Source organism: Taudactylus pleione, unplaced genomic scaffold (genome assembly GCF_031769625.1).
Source record: "Taudactylus pleione unplaced genomic scaffold, aTauple2 ptg000157l, whole genome shotgun sequence".
NCBI classification, from domain to species: domain Eukaryota; kingdom Metazoa; phylum Chordata; class Amphibia; order Anura; family Myobatrachidae; genus Taudactylus; species Taudactylus pleione.
The window spans coordinates 4,222,712-4,248,168 of record NW_028284559.1 but is presented as its reverse complement, the minus strand read 5'-3'; the positions used below and the strand labels follow the sequence as shown (position 1 = coordinate 4,248,168).

The window sequence follows — 25,457 nt, the reverse complement described above, 5'->3', positions numbered from 1 at the left end:
ATAATGTGAACAAACAACGACTCACAACGTAGAACATGTAAATCTATTTATGTCATCACATCCAGCTAAGTATATCAATTAATTATGTCCTGGGATCAGGCAAAATTGGATTGCTTAACTGGAAAAAATATGATGATCAATTAATGATAATGTATGTAAGTTAGTCTAGTGCGTGGCCAGCTTTATGATTGGTTTAGGTGAGGTGTGTGTCAGTCACACAGATTAGCAGTCCTAATCAGCCTTTGAGGAATACATGAAGCAGTATGCAGCAAAGTGAAAAACTAGTTTTGCACTAGTCATGTACCATGTTTTGCTTTCTGTGAAAATGCTGTCACTCATGTACTTAGGGCAGTGTTAGGCAACCTGATAACAACTAAGGTGGTGCATTAACAGCTACCTTAGGCCACAGATTTCCTTTAATCTCGGTTATAAGTTAAAACAGTAAATTTACCAATGAAAGACACCCATCTATAATAACATACCACCAGGTAATTTAAACAAAGTACAGTATTACAAGCTATAAAAGAAACCATTTGGATAAGAACGGAGAAAGGTACTGGTGACCTAGTGATAGTATCTATAGCGTTCCCGCTAGGCTGTTTTAGCGGGGCGCGGCGCCCTGCCCTCCTTCTGGAGGGTAAAAAGCACCCTGCCCTCCAGGAGGAGGGCAAAAAGCGCCCTGCCCTAACAGCCTGCGGGAGCCGTTCTCACCCGCGGGACGCAGTGTCCCGTGGGTGGAGAAACATGCGGTGACCCGGTCACCGCCGGAGAATAGACGCTGGGCGCATGCGCCCGGCATCTATTCTCACTGTCTGCAAGGCTTGGGGGCTGCCCGGCGTGTCTGTAAGTGCCGGGCACGCTCCCAAGAGTGACGAAAAGGGGACGCGTCTTATAGACACGCCCCCTTTTCCAATGACCACGCCCCCTTCTCGGTCGCGCGCACGGGCATGCCCTCTCTAGCTCCGGCGCCCTGCCTCCCGCCGGAGCTAGAGGGAACACTATATCTACATACCCTTCATGGAGCAGACCCCGACACATACTTGCCTACACTCCCGGAAGTTGCGGGAGGCTCACGATTTTTCACATAACCCCCCCCCTCACCCCCAGTGGAGACAGATCTCCTGCATCCTGCCCACTTCCTAGTGAAGCGGGCAGGATGGGGAGATTTAATAGGGAATTCGCAGGTCCACAAATACCTGCGTCGATAACCGCTATCCCCATATACACAGCTGCTTCTTGTATTTGACCGAGAAGAGATTGTTGTTCTCTGGTTGCATCAGGCAAAGTATCTTCCAGAGATTTTGTCCATTCTTCCATAGATTTTGGCTACCACGGTTACAGCCTTAGCTGGTCTGGTAATAGCTCCAGATAATGAAAACATTGTTTTTAAATAATTGTCAAGTTTTCTATCTGTAACCTCTTTCAAAGCGCATGCTACAGATCAATCCTGATCAACCCTGTGACATGAGCATCTACCATTGGGGGAACTTCCCATTTGTTACACTCACCAAGTGCAAATGAGTATTAAGAGGTTATATTCCTTGTAGCATGGAAATGCTTCCCAGGAGTACTCCATGCCTCAGACATAAGATTAGTCAGTTGCTCAGACTGAGGGTAGTCACCTTCTGACGTTTAAAGACCGGAGTCTTAGAGGTCAGTGAAACCTCCTCTTCCTCTATACTGAGGACAGCTCTCACCGCTCTCACCAGAGAAGGGACATCCACAAGAGACTGATGGTCTTCCACTGAGTAAGACCCAGTACTTTGAGTATCAGAGTCTGCTGAGGAGGCAGAGTCAGACACTTGAGGCAACGACTGACGAGAACCTCTCTTATGCCCCTGCTTTACAGCAAAGGGTCTATCTACCTGCGGAGAGGCTATAGACGGTGGCATACTCTGACTAGAGTGAGCAGTAGAATTAACCCAACAGGAATTTATGGGGGGCATACACACAGAAGGATACACATGCTGTGAAGGTAGTACCGCCGCAGCAGGAGCCTGTGCTTCTGCAGCCTTGTCAACTAAGTATGACAAAACCAGAGGCAACATGGCCACCCAGGGTTGCTCTAGTTCTGGTGCAGGTGTACCAGATGGCCCAGGTGTCTGTTTACAACAGTTACTACACAATCCATCCTGTATAACATCCTGCTCCGACAGGCCTTCAGCACAGGACTTCCATGTCTTCAGACATGACAAATGTGTAAATGGTATAAGGTGTACAATGCAATGTGACTTTTTATCAATTAAACTCCCCACACACCTCTTCAGAGGGATGAGAAGAAACACAGTGATCGATATAACTGACAGTTTGGAAAAACAGGCAGTATAAATACAGCAGCTAACATTACAGTCACATACAATGCATAAATACGCACAATTGCAATTGCAAATGGACTCTACATCCTACCACAACCCCCTCGGGGCTGGTTAGTTGATAGAGTGCTACATACCAGACCCAGGGGAAATGTATACAGAGAGAGACAGGCCACACCTCTGAGACTAACTGCTACACCTCGTGTAAGCTAGACATGCAAGCGTCTCCTTACACGAGGTGGTCAGATAAAGTAAACCAGACGTGGGAATCCATACCCGGAAGCTCGCACCTGGCAGGGAGGAGTGGCCGGGGGAGCGCCCATCTCCCCTAGGCTGCGATTTTGACGGCCGGGTATGCTGACCTCACAGTAGCAAGACGTTGACTAGTGTGCCTCTAGTGCAGGGCTTGACAAATGTTTCTAAAATCTAAGAGCCAAGATGAAAGTGTAGGAGCCAAACCCCCCCCTTTCCCTAGGGCAGCATTACTGAGCACCTACGCCCCGGGCAACCAAACCCCATGGCCACAACACTAACGGGGTACCCCAGGTAAACCACCATCCCACAGCCACATTACTGAGCAGCTAATCCTCCTCTCCAGGCAACCAACCTCCAGAAAGACCACCGCTCTGCAGCCAAAAAACCCAGGCAAGCAAAGCCACCGCCGGCAGTGGCCGGACTATAGAGTGGTGGGCCCAGGTGCAAGAATATGCTTTGGGCACCCCTATGCAGTGCCCCCAAGTAGTGGTCCACTATGCAGTGCCCCCAGTAGTGCCCCATTAACAGTGCTCCTTATACAGTGCCCCAGAAGTGGTCCCCAATATGCAATGCCCCCAGAAGTGGTCCCCTCTATGCACTGCCCCCAGTAGTAGTCCCCCATATAGTGTCCCCAGTAATAGTCCCTCTATGCAGTGCCCCCAGTAGTAGTCCCCACTATGCATTGCCCCTAGTAGCGCCCCCCCTATACAGTGCCTTAGCAGCCACCCCCCCATACAGTGCCCCAAGTAGCGGCCACCCCCCCTATGCAGTGCCCCCACTACTGGTCCCTATATATACAGTGGCCCCAGTAGTGGTCCCCCCTATGCAGTGACCCCAGTAGTAGTTCCCACTATGCACTGCCCCTAGTAGCGGCCCAACCTTGTACAGTGCCCCAGTAGTGGGGCCCCCCCATACAGTGTCCCCAGTAGCGGCCACCCCCCCTATGCAGTGCCCTCTGTAGCAACCACCCCCCCTATGCAGTGCCCCTTACACACAAATAAAAAGTATAGAAGAGACGTAATGACGTCGCTCCCATCACCCGCTGTGGGGGAAGCTGGAAGCCGGAGCTCATGAGTGAGCACCAGCCAGCTCCCTCTGTGGACGCAGCAGCCAATGAGAGTCTGTCTGACTCTCATCGGCTGCTATAACAAACACACAGCTGCCGCTGGCAGCTTTGTGTTTGTTACTCTGTAGTGTGGACCGCGCTCGCGGTCTGCACTACACTAGCGGCGGCAGGGGGTTATGGCAAATCTGGTCACCAGGCAGCCAAATCTGGTCCCCGGGTTTTATCGAGCCCTGCTCTAGTGAGTCTTACCACCCATCCCCGGCGTTAGACGATATGGCCCCGGCCGCCTTAGTGACGACATGTCACACGTGGCCTTCACTCGCAGCCGCCTCGCATGCTCATTTCCTGTTATACAGGAGTACCATTGACAGAGACCAAAGTTATACAAGACTTAATTGAGCAATTATGCACATTCACCTAACTGCCTATGAAGAAACAGGTCTCTTTTGACACCAATGTGTATTGCTATCCCTGAAGGGAATCCATAATATACCGTTGATTGAACGGTCTCATTTTGTGTTGCTATGATCCCTGACTGGACATCTTCATTTAATTTTTCTTACCTATCTCTTAGAGATAACATACAATTGTAAGCAGATGCAATGATTTTTGATTTTTTTTTTTTCTGACACAAGCTTGTGTATGTAACCCCCCCTTTTTCCACTAAGGGGACACTAGGTTACTAACTCCCATTTTGTATAATGTACCCACCCTTAACCTCTCTCTAAGTGGTGTACCTTTCCTCTATAATTAATCCAGTACCTTCACCCAAGTATTAGTAAGAAGCACCTTACAATATATTGTTTGAAGCAATGCTCCCCTAGTTTCCTTTCAATAATATTTCATTAGCCATTTCCAAAAACAGAAAAGTAGCTTATGGTCTTTTATTAGATTACCCGTAGTGTGCTATTAAGTGAAACTTGAAATGTTCTCAAATAATTAGCCACACCAGTTTATGAGCGTGCACAGGGTTTTGTTATTCTCAATAAATTACATTAACAACATTTAATTAGTAACATTCACATTACTTTACAATGCATACATGTAATGTACACATTATCAGTCTAAACTACACATAGCTATACATTTACACATTACTCTGTACCTATAAGTTTTGCTATAACGGGATGTAGTTTGGAAGCAGACGGTCTAAATCCCGACCGCCGGCTTCCAGACGTTCTCACCCTGGCGTGATACTAATGACAGGCGCCTAAATGTAGATGCCTGCCATTAACCAGACGCCGGAAGGCCGATGCCCGACATCCCGACCGAAGTGATGCCAGGCGCGGGTGGGGGATAGGTTTAGGGCTCCCGGGGGGGGACTTCGGGTTAGGCTAGAGGAAGGGGGGGTTAGGGACCCCCAGGGGGGGGTTATGGTTAGGTGTGATACCCCATAAGGATTTAATTTATGTGGACTTTTATGTGCTGCCCTGTGCTGGGGAATGTTCTGGATCTGCAGAGGAGGGACTCTAGGACCCAGGAGCAGCCAACTGTGAATAGCACTACACAGCACAGGATTGAAAGTAAAACCAAGGAAGAGAGAGAGGAGCCAGCATGACAGGAGCCATAGTGTGTGCTGGAGAGTGCTGTGACTGAGGGCACAGAGAGCAGGGATCAGCAGCTGATTGGGGTGACTGTGAGGAGGAGACCCTTCCATGTAAGGCAGCAGGATAAGAGAATCTGATAGGACACAGATCTGTTGAAGCTGCTGCAGCCCAAAGGAGAGGAGAGAGTGTGCATGCTGCAAAGACAAGTGCTGGCATCTGGACAGGTAGCCCAAGCATTACAGCACATTGCAAGTGAGAAGCACCCCAGTAAAGACTGAGATCAGTCAGCACATAGCAGTCTGTGATCTCAGGGCAGCCAGCTTACTGCTGTACAGTGAGAGAGGTCTGTGATCTCAGGGCAGCCAGCATACTGCTGTACAGTGAGAGAGGTCTGTGATCTCAGGGCAGCCAGCATACTGCTGTACAGTGACACAAGCCTGCAGCAGGATATACAGCAGTAGTGTATAACACAGAACTGTGCAGTGACCCCACAGGCAGAGACAGTGACACCATTTTGGATACCAGTAATACAGTTCAGTGTTATCTATAAAGTTAGTGCACCAGCGAAAGGCTGTACAATGAATTCTGAGTACTCACAGGGACATTGTGCTCTCTAATGAATTTATAGTTTTAAAACATATTTTTATTGTAAAACCGCAATAAACAATATAACATGTTGATCAGAAAATGACAAGACATCAACAGGACCACAACAGTAATGTGCAATACAATGGATCCATGAGGAACGTAACAATACAGGAATTAAAATGGTGGTTCACCTGAAGACAAGGTTTCTTCATTATACCAGGCTGTAAGTTGAACTGCAGCTCGAAGCGTGTCTTTAACCTGAGGTGTTAATGTGTGAACATATGGAAGCCAGATATTAAAGAACTTCTCTGCTTCCTTGTCTTTATTAAGGGATAGTTCTAGCCAATCCATATTAAATAGGTATGTAATTCTAGGCTGTAAAAGACTGAGCGTTAAAGTGTCAGTGGATATCCATTGAGATAATATTGTTTTTTTCGCAGCTGCTGCAATCTTTGCTAGTAATAGACGGGCACCTCCAGGGGCACAGGATGACCCAGATGATGGTACAATACATAGCCCACTCGGGTGTTAGTTCAAAAGCCATTCCCAACTTGGTGGATATATAGGTGTGTACCAAGGACCAGAACCTCTGTACCTCCGCACAGTGCCACATACAATGCATTAGATCCGCATCAGGTTGACCACATTTAAAACAATTTGAGTCTGTGGAAGTACCTGTGATGAGTCTTAATTTGGGGGTGAAATAGGCACGATGCAATAATTTATACTGCATTTCCACGTATGAAGCCGAAATTAATTGCTTATTAAGTCTAACAAAAGATTTTAAAATGGTGGATAGGGGTATGGTAGGGAATGTGGAATGCCACTTGGCAAATCCCACCGTCTCCACTTCCAAATTTATTTCCCGGCGTATATAGGTGTATAGCATAGAAGTGGAAAATGTAAAGTATTGACATAACTACGTATTTGGAAATATATAAATAAAGGGATTTGGATACAGGGAAATTTTTCCTGTATTTGGTTATGAGAGTAAATAGTCATTGTGGAGAGATCCAATAATTGATATATGTAACGCAATCCCTGTGTGTTCCAGGTTTTGAAAGTCTGTGTTAGAAAACCAGCATCAAACCCTGGGTTATGGCCGATAGGAAGGAACAAGGAGACATTGGGAGGGACTCTCATTTGAGTTCTGGCTCGTCGCCAAGCCAAGCATGTAGTATGTAGTAGTAGATTTTGTGCTACGTGAGGTGGAAAAGACAAGGGTCGTGTGTGTAGCAAACTAGCTAATGGCATTTCAACACTAAAAGATTGCTCTATTAGCATGTCAGCAAATCCATTTGTTCCTCTAATCCAGTCAATTGCGTATCGGTAATTTGACGCAATAGCATAAGATTTTAAGCAAGGGAGATTAATTCCGCCTAAAGCAGGTGGTTGGCTGAGTTTGAATAATGAAATCCTGGGTTTTTTGTTCGCCCAAATGAACTTGCTGATCGCTTTGTTAATCAATTTTAAATCAGATTCTAAAGGAAGCAAGGGGAGCATCTGAAAAAAATATAAAATCCTAGGAAAAGATATCATTTTAATTAATTGACATCTACCGAGATATGAGAGTGGGAGAGGTTTCCATTTTTTAAAATCTAAAAGTGTATGTTGTATTAAAGCAGGGAAATTGACTGAGTATAGGGCGGAGGGATGTGCCGGGATATTAAGGCCTAGGTATTTTAGAGTTGTTTTGGCCCATTTAAATGGGAAAGAATTTTTCCAGTTTTTTGTGACGTCCGAGTGTAGGGCCAAGGCCTCTGTTTTGTTATAATTTATCAAAAAACCAGAGATAATATGGAAGTCTTTCAGGATATGAAGGAGTTTAGGTATGGCAGAATGTGTGTTCTCAAAATACAGTAATAAGTCATCCGCATACGCGGAGACTTTCAAAGTGTTATTTCTGATATTTATTCCCTGCCATTGTTGACATAGCAAAAAGGTGCGGATAAGAGGATCTATAGCCAGGTTAAATAATAAAGGGGATAGGGGACAACCCTGTCGGGTGCCCCTATGTAGTCTAAGGGATGGAGTATTCAGGCCGTTAACTGTTAGGAATGCTATAGGGGTGTGGTATATTGTTTTGAATAATGTAATAAATTCGGGACCAAAATTTTGTAGCTGGAAGATGCGCAGTAGATGGTTCCACGACACCCTATCAAAGGCCTTGTCAGTGTCGCAGCTGACAAGGAGCGTTTGGTTATTTCTCATTTGGTGAGATTTAGTTAATCCTGCAATCAAATGTCGGACGTTGATCACTGAGTGTCGTCCTTTCATAAACCCAGTTTGTGCGGTGTGTATGAGATGTGGCAATACTAATTGTAAACGTTGAGCGATAATACCAGTGAGGATTTTAAAATCCTGGTTGAGCAGAGATATTGGCCTATATGATTGGGTCAGCGTAGGGTCTTTCTCAGGTTTCAAGAGAAGGATAATTCGGGCCTGGTTAAAGTCTGGTGGTGTTGAGGCTCCCTTCAATATTGAATTAAATAAGGAAACTAAATGAGGGGTTACAAGTGGATTTAATATTTTGTAGTACTCGGCACTAAGGCCATCTGGGCCGGGTGTCTTTCCGTTGGCCAGGGATTTGATAGTTAGAGCAACCTCCAACTCCGAAACAGGAGTTGTTAGGGAGTCGCGGGCCTCTTCAGAGAGGGAAGGTAGATTAGCCTCTTTCAAAAAGTTCATCCCCAGAACAGGGTTATCATCCTGTGCGGAGTATAAGTCTGTGTAATATTGTAAGAAAGAGGCCGCAATGTCCTCGTTGGTATGTAATGATCCTAGGGGACCTTTAAGAGAAAGAATGGGAGAGGATGTTTTCTGACTTCTCACTATATTAGCTAGCAGTTTGCCCGCTTTATTTCCCCAACGGAAATAGCGATGTTTCTGGAAATCTAGATAATATTGGGCTCTTTCAGTGCACAATGTGTCATATAAATTTTTGTTATTCAAATAATTCCGCCGTGTCTCTGTGTTGTTATTTTGCAGCATAATGGCATACGATTGTGATAGGGCTTTACTCAATTCCGTGAAACGTGTGTTAAGTTTACGGCGTTTATGGGAAACATATCCCATAATATGCCCTCTCACTACTGGTTTAGATGCGGCCCAAAACAATGATGTGTCGCCAATATGAGAAGCATTATCATTATTATAATTAAGAAATTGTTGTTCTAAGTATTTTTTGAAGTCTGAAGAAGTGAATAAGTATGAGGGGAATCTCCAATTGAAGGAAGATGGTTTGGGGGTAGATAGTTGTAACGTGAACTATGTAGGCGCATGATCGGAGATGACTATGTTTTCTATATGAGATGTTTGAATCCTATTAATTAATGAGCTTGAGACCAGCCAGAAGTCCAATCTAGCTGAGGAGTGATGGGGGTGGGAGTAAAACGTGTAATCACGTGGTAAGGGGTGGAGGTGTCTCCATGGGTCTACTAGGGCGAGGGATTCAATTAGAAGTTGTAGCGTTGGAGATGTGCTGCCCCGCCACTCACCGGATGCTCCCGTTCTGTCCAGACTAGGAGAAAGAGTAGTGTTGAAGTCTCCTCCTATGACGAGGGCGCCTTCTGCCCAATTCTGGAGTCGGGCGTAGAGATCGGAGAAGAATGCATTGTTGTGACCTGTGGGAGCGTACAAAGTGACAAGCGTGATTAATTCACCTTCTAAATTCAGTTTAAGAAAGAGAAATCTGCCCTCGGTGTCCAGGATCGAGTCTACAACTGTGTATTTTAAAGATTTATGGAAAATCACCAGCACCCCTCTTTTTTTAGATGTGAAAGATGCAGCTGTATAATCTTTTATCCATGAGTCTCTAAGAGTATTGGGGTCACCCTGTCTCCAATGGGTCTCCTGTAGCACTGCTATGTCAGGTTTAAATTTTTTAAGTTGTTGTAGTATTTTACGCCGTTTAATCGGGGTGTTTAAACCCTCTACGTTCCAAGTTAAAAATCTTATGTTTTTTTGTGTTTTAGTGAGATCAGCAATAGAGTGAGACATTGTGTTATCCTATACCTGTCCTGTAGATCAAAAAAGTGAACCATCGTAAAGAGACCATCACGCTCTCAGTCCCAGCACGCAGAGAGCGCCTGCAGTAAAACCTTGAAAGTGCCATTACAGAAATACACAACACAAAAACAAAAACATGACCTGCCATAATATATGGAATATAACAAACATAATGCAGTCTTACAATTTTTGAAAATTTTAAGAACCAAAAAATAAGGCTCTACGGGCCTATTTAAACCCAGTGAGGTATAAAAGTATCGATAATTGAAAAAAACAAATAAAAGAAAATAAAAAAGGGGATATGAAAGAGGAGTAATGGTAAATGTGCAAAAGGAAGGGGAAAAAACAACAAACCAGAGATTATCTTGACAATTCTGCCGTTGACGTTTAGCAGTTGTTGAAATAACCAGAAATCTTGAAAACAAGCATAAGATATATATTTCCAATAACAAACTCTCCATGTTTGCGATAGGAGACGGATTTGTACAATTAAGTGTATCTTCTTAAGTCATGATATCATTTTGAGGAGTAATTTGTTCAGTTAGAGAGTCCAGAAAAGTCTTTGCAGACGATGGAGAATCGAAAAAGTGTTGTTTGCCGTTATGTAGGAGTTTCAGCTTCGCAGGGTACATTAATGCAAATCTCAGTCCCAGATCAAATAATGCTTTACAAATAGTAGAGTATTCCCTTCTTTTCATTGCTACTTGATACGAGAAGTCCTGAAACAACAACAATTTGTGCCCCTGGTAGGTGAGGCCTTCTGATTTGCGGTATGCGTCCAGTATGCGAGTTTTGTCTAGGTAGTTCAACATTTTCATTATGACAGGCCTAGGTCTTCTCTGGTCAGAAGCACGGTCAGGGCCTATGCGGTGAACTCGTTCTATGATGAGGGTACTGGAAGAAGCCGAGCAATTGAGCTCAGAGGGTAACCATTTAGAGACGAAATCCATGAGATCTCTTTGCTTAACAGATTCCGGTAGGCCTATTAACCTTAAATTGTTGCGGCGATTCCTATTCTCTAAGTCTTCCAATTTTTCCTGCATAGCAGAGATCGCTGATTCCTGTGTACGTATTACGCTTTGTGCCTCTGTTAGCTCATCTTCAACATTGGAGATACGTTGTTCTGCTTCCGTAAAGCGTCGACCATGTTCCTTAAGTTGCGAAACTGCTGATTCTATAGCTTCTTTGAGGCCGGCCAGTTTTTTGTCAAGCAAGGGAGAAAGAAGCTCGGATATTTCTTGGGCTTTAGCTATTGAGGCGGTACTAAATTGAGTCGAGTTAGAGGCTCCGTCCAGGATATTGTCAGCTGGAGGTGAAGTAGGAGAGTCAGGAGATGATGATGGAGCTACATTTTTGTCTTTCCCTTTAGTAGTTTGACCTTTAGGTGCACGCTGTGGTCTGGCCACAAACTTCTCCATGGTATAGGGATGTGACGTGCGATTTAATCAGGAGCCACTAGGGGGAGCCCCAGGTGTTCAGGATATATATGACACTGGGTCTGTAAATTAGAACCTATAGTATGGCTTGTGAGCACTATCTTTGGACCAGACAAGACAAGATCACAGTATGAGGACCCAGCAACACCACCCTGCTCCCTGGTATGAGCAGCAAATAGAGAGGATTGTGAAAGGAGGTAAGCGCTGGCTGCAGCAACTTGTTCAGGTCTAAAAAATGGCGGCCGCGGGTGATGTGTGGCCAGCGGGGAGCTTATAACTGAGGAACGTCCCTGAAACGGTGTCCAGGCGTCCCGCTTGTTCCTCGGGTCTAATGGTAGCCCCGGTGGCTGGAGGTGGGGAGGGGAGAAATTATGCCCGGCCGCGATCCAAGATGGCGCCCGCGGGCAGTGCCGCTTTTCCAATGCGGCTGTACTCCAGTGTTGTGGGGCAGTGCGGGGGGCCAGGGCATGCGCCGCTCTTACCCGCGTTATCCTAGAGACCTCAGGGTGGCTTTAGGTGAGGCAGTGAGTCTCTCCGGCGGCGCTATGTCTCGGCTATATGGAGCCGGCTTGGGAGCCCATTAAAAGTGCGGCCAGGTCGTTTGGTCCGCCCACCGGAAGTCCATTGAATTTATAGTTGAACCATTCGAGATTCTGTCAACTATAACTACAACTTGTTAAATTTAGTTTAACTACCTCTAACACATAGAGGGAGCAGGTTGGCATTCATATGTTTAGCATGAGATTTTATTAGAAGTATACAGTATATATATATATATATATATATATATATATAGTGAACCTAAGCTTATTAATGTGATATCCTGTATGTGTACCTTTTGCATTGCAACAATATTGCATGTTCTAATGTTCATTTAGAATTGTCCTAGTAGAATAGTGATCCAGACCCCCATTTCTTTATATTGGTCTGGTTTCTGCGCTGGGTTCTGGGGTGTCTCCTGTCTCTCTGCTGTGATAGGAGGAGCCTGAAAGAGGAACTGCACTGATCCATGCCCAAGCAGGTTCCAGAAGAAAAGCAGGCACGATCCACTCACTGACATCTCACCAAATTGGGGGTGTTACATAGGCACCCCCCCGGGGGACTTAGGTTTAGGCGGCAGGGAAGGGGGGGTTAGGTTTAGGCACTTGGGAGGAGGTTAGGGTTAGGCACCCCTAAGGGAGGGTTAGGGGGTTAGAAATAGGTTAGCTAATACTTACCTTCGACGATCGGGATTTTCACCCTTGCCGGTCTCCTGCTGTCGGAATTTGAACCGCCTACTACACCCGCTATAACTATAACCAGTTTTTTCCTTATACCTTAAAACATTCACTACACTACGTTCCCCCTGACTATACACACACACACACACACATGAATGCTGCACAGCATTCTGGGTTTTTTTTTTTTTTTCACATCATATTTATTGGATTTTTCAGTTTTCAAAAAATATACATTTAACAACAATTGGTCCATATTTTAGAATACAATTCTTTAACAAAATATAATTAGCCATATAACATATTTCAGCTTAATTGAATATATTGAATACTTGAACAACCTCAGTCTTGTTCATCCTAAAAAACTAATCTTGTTGTACCAATACTTACAAATTACATAAAAAATATAGGCAATAAGAGAATATAATGAAAGAATATAAATAAAATAAAATAATATAGTATAATAACTTAAATAAAATAAGAATAAAAATTAAAGGACACATACATACATCTGTAATATATATTTAAGCTGGCAAAGTGATAAGGCATTAAGAGTTGAGTGGAGATTAAATGTCTCCTTGTAGTGTTACCATGTAAAAAACAAACTTTCTGTTATGTAGCTTCTATACAGTTTTAATACATAAACCATTCTGTCGATTCAAAAACTGTAAATATTTGTTTTTGTGTTTCTGAAGGTAAGTTATCAATATATGGTCCCCACTTACTATGAAAATTTCTCCATCTCCGGAATAGCAGACTGCCTATCATTATATAATACTTTTAGTAATAGTTGAGTTACTTCTGTTAGTTTAGGTGATGTATGCGAGATCCAAGATCTCAGTATTACCTTTTTTTGCGACTGTTACTAGAATAGTCAAGAAAGGTTTTAAACTTTTTTTATCTGTTTCTAAATTCCAAGACAAAAAATTTGCACCAACAAATACCAAAGGGTCTAGCTTAAAATGTGTTAAAAATTTGTTATTTATAAAAGGAAGTATTTTATTCCAGAAACGCTGAATATATCGGCAATGCCAGAAGTTATGAATAAATGTAGCTTTTTCCCTTTTGCATTTTGGACACATTCCTGTCTCTGTTGCTATATAACGACTCCTTTGAAACTGGGATATGTATGCCCTATGGATCGTTTTTACATGTATCTCTTGGAGTTCAGAGGATTGTAAAATACATAGTACATCTTCATAATGATCAATTAACATATCAATTGTGTAAAGGACGGAACATCCTTTTGCCAAGCGTTAATAGTATGTTTCCATAATATATTTCTATTAGGACGTATCAATTGTGTATACAAATATCGAAGTCTGTATTTGGTTTGCTTGACAAGTGATAGCAAAGACATTAAAGAGTCTGGTTTGTCAGGAGATAACATCGCCATTGGGATCGATGCGATAAAATGTTTCATTTGGAGATAGGCATAAAAAAATTGTCAAGTGAGTCCATATCGTTCTTGTAACAATTGAAAAGATAATAGTCCTCCCCTGGATCAAATACATCGGCAGTAATTTGAATACCTTTTTTGTTTAAACGCAAGTATACTGCATTTTCCAGTCCCGGAGTAAACAAGGGGTTTCCCATAAATGGTATCATGTTGGAATGTCTTGGATACCTTCCCAATAACGTATAATGCATGGTGGGCCATTAATAAGAATCTTTAAACATTATGTTACTAAATAGTTGAGGTGGTACTTGAGTTATTGGGGTATGTAGTAAAGCACTAGGCGAGAAAGGGGTCAAGAGAGCAGCATCTAAGATTGAAATTGTATAATCATTTTTATTCAACAGCCAGTCTGTTATGTATCTAAAAAGTATTGAGTAAGAATATTGTAATAGGTCTGGTAATCCTAGCCCCCCTTCTATACGTGAGGATTGTAATTTTGCACGGGTAATTCTAGATTTTCCTCCTTTCCAAATAAATTTCTGAAAAGCAATATTTAGTAATTGTATATCCAGGTTAGATAATTTCACTGGAATCATCTGCATTATATATAAGAGTTTAAGAAATAATATAGCCTTGATCACTGTTATTCTTCCCAAAAGTGAAACGGGTAATAAACGCCAACTATCCAGTTTTTTAATAATATTTTTTATAATTGGGGTATAGTTAAGCTTATACAGTGACAATAAACATGAGGGAATATAGATACCCAAATATTTAAATTGTGTGGTGACTATTTTTATACTTTGCAATGGTCCAAAATCAGGTAAAACGAATGAGTTAGTATTCAAGGGTAAAATTTCACTCTTATTAATATTAATTTTATAACCAGAAAACTGTCCAAATTGATCTATTATTTCAAAAATTACCGGAATAGCATAATGGGGATATGACACAAAAAGTAGCATGTCATCTGCTAATAACGCTACTCTTAAATCTATACCCTCTATTACTATACCTTGAAACAAAGGTGATTGACGTAAAGACAAAGCCAGAGGTTCTATTGCAATTGAAACCGAATCTACCTAATGTATCAAATAAATGCATCCAGTGAATCATATCAAACACTTTTTCAGCATCTAAAGTCAGTATGGCCTTTGGTATATTAGATGTAGAAATTTTACTGTGATGTAATACTGACAATACCTTACGAACATTTACAACCGAGTTTCGTCCAATTATAAATCCTGTCTGATCGCAATGTATTATAGAAGGAAGTATATATTTCAGACGTTCTGCCAATATTTTTGTTAATAATTTATAATCAGTATTTAGCAAAGATATAGGCCTATAAGAGCCAGGGTCTGATAAATCTCTACCCGATTTTGGAATTACATTTATCATCGCCGAATTAAAATAAAGAGGCATATTTCCCGAATTTAGAATTGTGTTAAATACTTCTGTCAATATGGGTGTGATTTTAGGTGACATAAGCTTATAAAATTCTGCCGTTAGTCCATCTGGGCTGGGAGCTTTGCCTGTTTTCAAACCAGATATTGCCCTTGAGACCTCCAGTTCCCCAATCTGAGATATCAAGACATCACTTTGTTCCTCCGAAATATGTGGTAAAGGTATATTTCTCCAAAAATTCGAACACTCAGATGCACCAGAAGACGGCTCTGAATAAAGATTTGAATAAAAGTTCTTCATTGTTAGTGCTATTTATGCATTGGAGGTAGTCAGTTTGCCACTAGATAGGCGGAGTGGGTGAAACATCATCCTTGGCCTCTGCCCTTTTAGCAAGTTTGTTAATAAACGACTAGATTTGTTCCCAAATTTATAGAATCTGTGTTCTTTTCTAAAGGAGTAATTCGATTCCATCTTAATGAATAGACTATCAAAATGGATTTTAGATTATAAATATTTATTTTTAGCATATGATGTAGGAGAGGTTTTATAGGCTTGAAAAGCGTTAGTTAAAGTTTGTTGTGCCTTAAGGTATTCCTCAGCTACCGATTTTTTCAACGCTGACGTATATGAGATTATATTACCCCGTAAAACAGCCTTAGAGGCCTGCCAGAACAATATTGGAGCTTCAGAATACGATTCTGAATTATTTATTGTATACTCTTCCCATGCTGATTCCACTTTGTTACGAAATTTGAACTGAGACAGGGAAGAAGGAAATCTCCACGACCGATAAGAACTTTTTCCCCCTATTAGCACTAGGTCTAACCAAATCAGAGCATGGTCCGACATACAAATGGGTTCTATTTCCACGCGTGAAATATTCGGCAATAAGGACGAGAATGCAAACATGTAATCAATCCTAGACATTGTGCCATAAAGCAGCCGATAAACAAGAAAATTCACGATCTGTGGGATGAAACACCCTCCAAGTATCTAATAATTGTAATTGTTTTATAAACATAGGAATACCTAATTTTGGGGTACTACTTCTACCTATCTTCGGAAAATGTTAATCTAGTTGAATAGAAGGTACTAGATTAAAATCTTCACCAAAAATCATAGGAATATTTGTATAAGGACTAAGATCTGCTATTAATTTTTGAAAAAATGATTTGGAATATACGTTTGGGGCGTAGACATTACAGAAAATGAATCTTTGTTTTTCTATTAGTATATCACATAAAACAAATCTCCCCTCACGATCAATCTTAGTAGATCTCAATTCTATCTGTAAGTGTTGTTTGGCAAGTATTACTACTCCTCTGGCCTTTGATGAATAAGGGGCTGAAACAAGAACTTTCCATTTTAATATGTTTAACTTGAGTATCTCACTAGGGATCAAATGTGTCTCCTGTAGGAATACCACATCTAGGTGTAACTTATTTAAACATAATAGAGTTTTCTTACGTTTTTGTGGCGAATTAAATCCACCGATATTCCAGGATCCTAATTTCAAATTAACCATTTTCAATAGTAATTTTTTTTTTAACCCTATGCCACTCAGAGAAAAATGCAAGCATGTATATGTCAACCCATGAATAGATATGAAACGACACATTAATGAAATAAAAAGAAGAAACGAAAACGAAAGAAAGAAAAAAAAGAAAACAATCATTCAGAACATAATCTGAAGAAAAACAAAAAAAAAAAAAAGGCAAAAAAGAAATAAAAACAAGCAGGAACACTTACTGGATATACACATTGACAGCATCTGATACATATATACCAGCGGTATCAACCATTCAAACATTTTGCTATCATGAACTGCGCAATGTGGTCCTCCGGCCGGTAATCTATATGTCCTCAGAGTAGAGACTTTTTTTTTTCCTTTCTCCTCTTAACTCCTAACCAACACCGTCTTTAGAATATTATTACTAAAGAGACCGCCATGAGAAACATGAAATATATTTCGCAATATACAGTATATTGAGAAATAAGACATATCCCAAAATACTCTACCAACACTCCAAGGTAATGAGATAGCTATCATATTATATAATATGTGTCTGGAACGTACTAGAAAATTCACCAGCAAAAATAACTACTAAGATCCCTGAAATTTAATGCACGTAAACTTCACCAATAGTGATAAGTTAGAAATGCAAAAAAGGGAAAAGGTGAAAGCATTTCCACAGAAACATAGCTCAAGTAAATCCTGACGAAACGGAGGGTCTGCGATTATCTTCCAATTCCTTCAAATATTCCTCGGCATCAGCAACTGTGAGGAAATCACTAAACGATGTGCCCTCATATAAACGAAGATGTGCAGGGTATAATAGGGCAATTTTTTTGTTTTGCTGAACAAGACGTGCACATAATGGGGAGAATTCTCTTCTGGCTTTAGATAGTTCAGCAGAATAATCCTGAAAGATGAAAAGTTTGTTTCCTTCCCAAACTAAATTGCGTATTTTACGTGATGCCAGCCAAAGTGTTTCCTTATGCAGGTAATTCAGGCATCTGAATAGTACCACTCTGGGTCTGGTTCCGTCAGAATTACGTTGAGGACCCAAACGATGAGCTCGTTCTATTATAAGGTCAGCACATGTATCTTGTACTTTAAGCAACGCAGGCAATGTCTTGCGAACAAAATCCGCCAGCTCAGCTCCTTTTATCGATTCAGGTACACCGACTAATTGGAGATTATTGCGGCATGATCTATTCTCTAAATCATCCACCCTATTCCACAATTGATTATGTGTTTTCGTGACTTTAGCCACTGAATGCTTCATCTCTTGCACATCATGAAACATTTCACCCACACGCTGCTCCGCTTGTAAAACCCTTCCTGATATCTGGGATATCTGATGCTTGATATCCTCTGTCTGGGCTTGCAATAATGGGTTAATGGCTTCTCTGACTGCTTGAACCAAGTCCCCATAAGTAACCGGAGTGTCCGCTGCAGGTAATAATAAGTGCTCACCCTTCTCTCCAGAAGCCAAGGAGGAGGTGGTAGATTCAGAAGTCTCCTCTGTAGACTGTGCAAGAGAAGAAGCCTCTTGCTCTGCACTCGCAGCGGTAGTCGACGCCATCTTGTTTTCCGTGCAGTGTCTCTCCTGCCTCTGCTGTTTACTCGGCATGAGAGGGAGAAAATATTTCTCCATGCAGCGCCTAGCTCTCTGCGTGTGCGGGCTTTTCACAGCGGTCCGGTGTAGAGGCTAAATTAGCCTTGTAAAAGGTATGTCTCTACAAGCTGCTTCCCATGAGGCAGCCGGAACCGGAAGTCCCGCATTCTGGGTTTTAACAATCCTATATAATATTTAATTAGGTGTCCAAATAACTTAAAATAGTTAATCAAACTGTGCAAGTCCTTTCATGGCCCCACTTGTTCTATTTATTCACAGACATATATGATTTATCTGTTAGTTACAATATTTGAATCCTCAGAGTGTCACTTTGAGTGTCATGGCAGTTACAGCCTCATCTTTGAGATCTATCCTCCTTGCTCGTGGTAAGATAGCCTGAATGCGCAGAAGCCAGATTTTGTCCATAGTTTGCAGAGGTCTGGCTGCAGTTGGAATGTGTGACATGCTATCCTAAAGTTATTTATAGTTGCTGATAGGGATTAATTGGTGTCAGCATAAAAGCAGAATAGGACTGTCTTTGACTTCCTCCCCCAACTCCTCCCTTTTAAGGCAGCTACCCACCTTCTCCTGAGGGTCTGTCAGCTAGATACTAAGTGAATGCAGTGCATATATTTACTCACTGTTAGCAGGGCGCTGCTGCCACTGCTAACTTGTCAAATCAGTAGCCTTCCCATCTGCAGAGAAACCCTGGCCTCTTTCTGCTAACTGCAGCCCACTTCTGTATTACTGCTGCTGGGCTGTACTGCAGGGAACTGCCTCTGACCACCGTATACAGCCACTGCCGCTCCACCTCCCCAACTGTAGACGCGCCCCTCTTCCTGGGATACAGCCTCTAAGCTGCTGGGATCTGCTGTGGCTCCGCCCATTTACAGCCTCTGCTCACCACCGGGCCCTCTGCGCTGCTCCGCTACCGGGACCACTGCCGCTACTCCACAACCACAACTTCCGCACCAGCAAGGGCAGGGTGAGTACTGCTGCCCACCTGCTTCTCCAGCTCGGGCTGGGCTCCTTGTCCGGCTCTGCCCCCCTGTGCCCGGCATCCCATCGCCGCTCACTGGCTGCCTGGGTGACAGGAGGGCAGGCACTGGAGGGAGGGATCAGCAGACTAACTCTCATTCTACTGGCAGCTCGCTTTATATGTCTCTCTGGGCCTGATTCAGAGGCGCTCGCAAAAAGCGAGCGCTCGCTCTGAATCAGGGCGGGCGCTTGGTTTTTTAGATGCGGCCTCTTGGCCGCTCGCATAGCTGTGGGTTACCACCCACAGCTTATGCAAGCGGCCACGATGATGGTCGCGATGGTCAAGACTTGTGGTAGGGTCTCGTGGACACAAGCCCCAGAGAGCTTTCGACTTTAACAGAGCACTGTGATGTCAGTGAGGCTGCCCACAAACGGCAGGCGTTCACTTGGGAACGCCTCAGTTTGTGAAGCCACCCCCCCGGCCACGCCTACAAAAGGGGTAGAGCTGTCGATCAACATCAACAGCCGCCCCTTTTGTAGTGTGTTCCGGAGCGAGCGCTTTTTGCGCACGCCGCGCGTGCGCACTGGCCCACTATCGACCCGGTTGAGAGCGCACATCGCTTGTGACCGGGTCTGAATCAGGCCCTCTGTCCCTGCCCCTCTTTTCCTGACAGGGACCCAACCACTCCCAGCCATATCACTCCGCCCCCTTCTTCTATGCATGTGCATCCCATACACTGGGCACATCCTCACCACAGGGAAAAAAGTACCACATAAACTTATATGTAAATACATTAAATATATAGCTCTCATGAACTACAATACTCCATTATAAATACATGACACACACATACATTTTACCTCATGAACTGTGACTACAGTACATGTATTTAACTCATATGTACTTATTAATTTAATATAGTATGTTATTTAACCCTTAACCAGGGTTACATGTATGTTGAATGCGGTTGTGATCAGGACTGAGTGACACGAAAATGTATAGTGCTAGCTGCCAGACTGATTATTGAAATCCTGATTGAGTGCGATATTGTGTTTATATTTTCGCATTTGGTTCGGACTATATCTGTGGTACATAAATTATAAGTTATGAAAATAAGAGATATGGTAAGACCTTACCTTTGTTATCTCTATTTCTACGAAGTCCATAGGGATCCACAGGAGACCTTGGGGTATAGGCTGATGACGTCAGTCGTCGAGCACCTCAATAGTTAAATCTGTGCTCCCGGGATGCACCGGGCTGCTCTCCTATACCCCGCCCCAGGCCAAGGCACCTCAGTTTCGTAACAAGCCAAATCCCGGAGGAGGAGAAGACAGAAGGAAGAAATTCTGGAACACTCAAGTATCACATTCTCACATACAGAAGGAGACGGACAACCGGTGACCAGAACACAGCCCATCTGCAGCACAGGTGCGACAGGGCAGGAGTCCTGTGGATCCCTAAGCATCCTGAGAGGCAAAAGGTATCAAATGCGTAGACCATGTGGCCGCCTTGCACAGCTGAACAGCAGAGGCGCCACGACGAGCTGCCCACGAAGGACCCACAGACAGAGTAGTATGAGCCTTAACAGAGGACGGTACAGGAAGTTCCTCATGAAGGTAAACCTCTGAAATTGCCAGGCTGGAAAAACCCCTGGAACTCAAGAGGGCAGTCTCAAGAGCCACGCCGTCAAAGACAGATTACTCAGGTCCGGGTAGAGGCAAGGACCTTGGGACAACAGGTCCGGACGTTGAGGCAACAGCATCGGAGTGTCTATGGATAGACTCCGGAGATCTGCGTACCAGTGACGTCTGGGCCACGCTGGAGCTACCAGCAGTAGCATACCTCCTTCTTGCTTGAACTTCCGAATCACCCGAGGCAGAAGGGAGAATGGAGGAAACAGGTACGCAAACAGGAAGGTCCATTTGACCGACAGAGCGTCTACCAGCAGAGCCCCCACGTCTCTTGTTCTTGAGCCGTACCTTGGCAACTTGTGGTTGTGCCGAGATGCCATTAGATCTACTTCGGGAAGTCCCCACTTGTTCACCAGAAGCTGAAATACCTCCTGGTGAAGTGACCATTCCCCTGGGTGTACATCGTGACGGCTTAGGAAGTCCGCTTCCCAGTTCAGGACTCCCGGGATAAACACCACAGATATGGCTGGGACATTTTCCTCCGCCCAAGTCAGGATGCGGGATACTTCCATTAGTGATGCCTGACTTCGAGTGCCTCCTTAGCGGTTTTTGTAGGCCACTGTGGTGGCGTTGTCTGACTGGACTTGCACGGGTTTTCCATGAAGTATGAGCCTTGCTTGCTGAAGAGCCCTTAGAACCGCCCTGAGTTCCAATATGTTTATTGGAGCACGGACTTTATTGTCCACATTCCCTGGAAGAGGTGTGAACCAATCACTGCACCCCAACCCTGGGGACAGGCGTCCGTTGTCAGAAGGACCCACTGTGGGATCCAAAAGGGGCGGCCCTTGGTAAGGTGATTTGAGTGGAGCTACCAAGTCAGAGACAGACGTACCTCCCGAGACAGTACCAATGTCTGGGTTCGTATCTGGCGTGGAGATCGGTCCCATCTGGAAAGGATCAGTGTCTGTAGAGGCCGGGAATGGAACTGGCCATACTCCGGCATGTCGAAGGTCGACACCATGGAGCCCAGTAACTGCATTGCTGAGTGAATAGACACCCGGCGACTGCAGGCAGCTGCGAACCAGCTGCTGCAGCATGGTTATCTTGTCCCTGGTCAAGAAAATCTTCTGTTGTTGAGAATCCAACAATGCCCCAAGATGTAGCATCCTCTGTGAGGGCATCAGCGAGGACTTCTTCCAGTTGATCAACCAACCGTGGCTTTGTAGCACTGTTATTGTCAGCTGTAGAAGCTGAAGTAGTAATTCTGGAGACCTGGCTAGCAATAATAGGTCATCCAGGTAGGGCAACAGACGGACCCCCTGCAGCCGCAGTTGGGCGCCATCACTGACATAAGTCTGGTGAACACCCTGGGTGCCGTGGACAGTCCAAACGGCAGGGCCTGAAACTGGAAGTGTTGTTGCAACACTGCGAACCTGAGGTACCTCTGGTGAGCCGAAGCTATCAGAACCTGCAGGTAGGTATCCTGAATGTCCAGAGACACCATAAAATCCCCAGGTTCCATAGCCAGTATAATTGCCCGCAGGGTTTCCATTTTGAACTGAGGCACTCAGAGAAACTTGTTTAGGGACTTGAGGTTTAGGATAGGCCTGTATGCACCATTCAGTTTTGGAACCAAAAAGAGAGTGGAATAATAGCCCATTCCCCTCTGGGGAGTAGGTACCGGAACTATAACTCCCTGTAGGCACATAGATCGTATAACTTGCTGCCGTTCTAATGCCTTTTCCTGATCCATCTGAAGTCCCGTAGGGAAGAATTGATGAAAAGGTCTGTATTGGAAGGAAAGGGCGTACCCTTGAGAGACCACTTCCCTTACCCAAGTGTCTGTTGTGGTATGCCACCAACACTGGGCGAACTGAAGAAGTCGGCCTTCCACCTTGGGGTCTCCCAAGGAGAGGCTCGCCCCATCAGGCTGGGAGTTTAGCGTCGGCTTGGCAGCTGGACGCCTGGTACTCCAAGCCTGCTTCTTGGGCTTTGTGACCTTCTTAGCTCCTGACGGTCTGGGAAAGGACTGAACCTTGGCCTTACCTTGAGGACAGAAAGTCCGATAGGACTGAGTTCCAGATCCTGATGGCATTGGGGCCGAAGGTAAACAGGCAGACTTGGCAGCAGCCAAAGTGTCCACGATTTTGTCCAAATCTGGCCCAAATAACACCTGGCCATTAAAGAGTAAACCTTCTAACCCTTTCTTGGAATCAGCATCCGCTCTCCAAGATCGCAACCAAAGAGAGAATCTAGCTGACACTGCAGCAGATGAAATGCGAGATGTTAGTAGACTAACATCCAAAGCAGTCGAGTCGCATATGTAGTCGAGTCTCTGAGGTAACCTACCAGTTCTAATTGTTCACTGGTAGCCTCTACAGGCAAGGACGCTTCCAAGGCATTTGCCCAACGTTCCATGGCCCTGGCCACCCAGCATATAGCCATAGCTGGCCTAGCGACCCCCCCCCCCCACTCCCCCGAGAGGGAATAAATGGACTTTAGGCACACTTCCTATACCATCATTAAAGGATGTTACGGACAGAAAAGTGGAAGTGTCACACTTTTGACAAGGCGTGCAATATGAGAAACCACCTGAGGAGGAGTTTCCCATTTAGAGAAATACTTCTCCTCGAATGGATAAGTTGCTTCCAACCGTTTCTGCAGTTGAAACCTCCTGCCTGAAGTTGTCCAGGCTTCTTCCAGATGTTCAACTAGCTGATACGACAGGGGAAAAGCAGTCGCTGAACTTTTCACTTCCTTAAAGAAAGCATGTTTGGATTTGGCTGCTGGAGTATCCTCATCCCCAAAATCCATAGCCACACTGACTGCACGAATGAGGCAGTGTACATAAATTTTGGACTTAGATCCGCCTCCTTTTGAGGGTGCTCTGTATCAGATAAGTCTTGAATTTCCCCATCATCAGTCGACACATCATCTTGATAATACGTGGACTGGGAAGACAGTACCTCCTTCCTAGCAGGGCGCTGGAAAGACTCCCCCAGTAAAACCTCCGTCAGGTTTTGCTCCGTATTGGAGAGAGTATTAACCCAAACAGGTTCAGTCTGGTAGGGAGTAGGCATATTATGAGCCACAACCAACTGTCGGGGAATTCCCTGTGATGTAGATGGCATAGCAACCTGCGGAGCATACCCCAATTGTGGGGCCACTGGAGGTGCAGCAAGCCGACCCATCAGGGTAGTTAGTGCTTGTGCAAAACAAGCCCAGGGCGGCTCTTGAGAAGAGCTGGGCCCAGCAGGTAATACTGCATTTCTGGTACACAGGGTACACAATCCTCCCACAATAATCTCTCCCTCCTTTATTCCAGCCAAACACCTGTTGCAGGACTGTGTGAGGGGAATATCAGCTTGTTCAGAATCACTGCCAGACATAATGAATGTATGTGTCAACTCCTCAGCTCAATAACAACTGAACTGTGAAGTAATTTGATCCCTCAGCAGCACTGTCACCGCAAGGGCTAGTGAAATAGAAGTACAGGGATAGTTAAAATGGCTGACAGAGAAAAGAATACAGTCAGACAGCGCTAGCAACAGACACATACAATGCCAGGAAAAACCTGCACTATACTGCACTATCAACTAGACCTTGTGTCTAGTAGGAATAGTGCTACATACACTGACCTACGTGGAGGAGGGGTATGCAGAGGGACCCAGGCTCCGCAGCTCCCGGTGAGACCAGCGTTTATAGCACATAAAATGGCCGCCGGAGGACTCAACAGGGGGCGTGCCTGAGGGAGGAGAGCTGCCTGGAATCGTCAAACCGCTGTGGAGAGGCGCGCAGTGCAGCGGGGGAGGGGCTGGCTGTGCCATACAGGGAAGGCCCGCTCCCCTGGCGTGCTATTAACCCCTGGGATGCCACAACATCCACACGTTGTGGTCCTCTATCCCTGGTGGTCTAGTGACAGCGCAGCCTCTTCCCAGGGACCCCCCAGCCCTGGGAAGTCAATGAACTGTGTTATCAGCGGGCGGACGCCAGCTGCTTACCTGAATGTCCCCAGTGACGTCCGGCCACAGTCCTGGGCGTCTGGGGGCTTTTGCTAGCCAGGTATATTTACTATAATACTGGTTTTTAGAAGTGGATATGTTGCCCATAGCAACCAATCAGATTCTAATTAATATTTATCTAGTGGTTTCCTGAGTGAGCTTGTGGCAGATTTCATTTAGAGCTACAACCCCAAAGAGTATAAGGGGTCTATGTACTGAGCAGTGTTAGGAGACAGAGTGAAAAGTGATAAGTCTGTGATAAGGTGCCAGCCAATCAGCTCCCAACTGTCATTTTTCAAACACAGCCTGTGAGATGACAGTTGGGAGCTGACTGGCTGGCACCTTATAACTTTCTTATCACTTTTCACTCTGTCTCCTAACACTGCTTAGTAATTAGACCCCTTAGAGTTGATTGGGCAAGACGCTGTATCAGAGAAGAGGCGAGATCTAACCATAACTACATAGAATATAACCAAAGCGTGTAAAAGG

At 44.4% G+C, this 25,457-nt stretch overlaps 1 protein-coding gene across 4 annotated transcripts in view; it reads right to left on the bottom strand.

Annotated features, from left to right (window-relative positions):
* LOC148521554 (ras association domain-containing protein 4-like) overlaps positions 1–25,457 on the bottom strand; it is a 251,148-nt gene that overhangs the window by 167,450 nt on the left and 58,241 nt on the right. Inside the window, exon 2 of one of the 4 annotated variants that reach the window (XM_088474963.1) lies at positions 9,266–9,391. The exons of the other annotated variants lie outside the window; for them this stretch is intronic. The gene's annotated coding sequence lies outside the window, so the exon portion shown is untranslated. The remainder of the gene's footprint in view (positions 1–9,265; positions 9,392–25,457) is intronic. 4 annotated transcript variants of the gene reach the window in all.